The sequence below is a fragment of the Hippocampus comes genome, unplaced genomic scaffold (genome assembly GCF_001891065.2).
Source record: "Hippocampus comes isolate QL1 unplaced genomic scaffold, H_comes_QL1_v1.1 scaffold106, whole genome shotgun sequence".
NCBI lineage: Eukaryota > Metazoa > Chordata > Actinopteri > Syngnathiformes > Syngnathidae > Hippocampus > Hippocampus comes.
Genome location: NW_017842055.1, coordinates 795,876 through 796,898, shown reverse-complemented (window position 1 = coordinate 796,898; position 1,023 = coordinate 795,876). Strand labels below are relative to the sequence as shown.

Here is a 1,023-nt window from a genome sequence, read left to right as displayed (position 1 = left end):
TCGGGAATGCGACCTGACTTGCGCTAGCATCAGCATTGTTAACAAATGCAAAACATTGCCAAGCAGGCGGCCATAGGGAATAGATAGTTATTTCTACACTGGATACATTTGTTGATTACTGTGATGCTCTCGCTACAACAATGAAGCGCGATTCTTTTTCTGATGATAAGTATGAAAATAGGCCCGCTAGCAGCGCAAAACACAGCTTGTATCTTCTGCTTTGGAGTTTAGATTGCCAAGCATAGCAACGTAGAACTTGCATTGGCTCCCGGCGCACTTGAGATGCCATGTAAAGATTTTGTTTCTTGCTGACTTCGTGGTGCCATATCTTCCATCCCGAAAGCCACATTCGCAACACGTGGGTCATTTAGCGACCAAGTCTGCAGGTTCCCGAGCATGCTCTTTTTGGGCTCCGGCATGCTGGAATGTCCTACCCGTGGAAATGAGAGCAGCGATGAGCTACTTAAGTAGAAATGTTTCGCCGTGGTGAAAAGATAGCATGGCTCTCAAGCCCTGGCGGTGATGTGGGTGGCTGACTCCACTTTGGCGACCTCCCTCAAGGCACAGACACTCCATCCTCGTTGTCATCCTCTTCCATCAAAGGTGTGTGTCCTCTTCTTCTTCTTCCTCCTCCTCCGCTACTGCTTGATTGACAAACACCTAGAGGACCAATGAAACGGTGCTTGTTGTCGGGCAGAATAGACAGGTTAGGAACCTCCTCTTGGGACTAGAAATATTTTTGGGGATTAAAACATTTGCCCTGGACTAGAACCTACAAGCTTCTCTTGGGGCGAGTACCTTTTTGTGGACTCTTAACATTTTCTGGAGATGACTACCTTCTGCCTGGACTACAACCTTCTGATTCTGCACTAGGATGACAAAGCTCTCTTGAGAAAACCAACTTCTCTTGGGTCTAGAATCAGGGGTCGGCAATCTTTCAGAGCCATTTCGACCCGGTTTCCGCGGAAAAGATAACACGGGGAGCCGCAAACACTTTTTGACATTCCGAAGCGACAACAGAGC

At 47.8% G+C, this 1,023-nt stretch overlaps 1 long non-coding RNA gene across 1 annotated transcript in view; it reads right to left on the bottom strand.

Annotated features, from left to right (window-relative positions):
* The window catches only part of LOC109510316 (uncharacterized), a 2,696-nt gene extending 1,957 nt beyond the window's left edge, over positions 1-739 (bottom strand). Inside the window, exon 1 of the long non-coding RNA XR_002167104.1 lies at positions 14-739. This is a non-coding gene — a long non-coding RNA (uncharacterized LOC109510316). The remainder of the gene's footprint in view (positions 1-13) is intronic.
* Between the last annotated feature and the right edge of the window lie 284 nt (positions 740-1,023).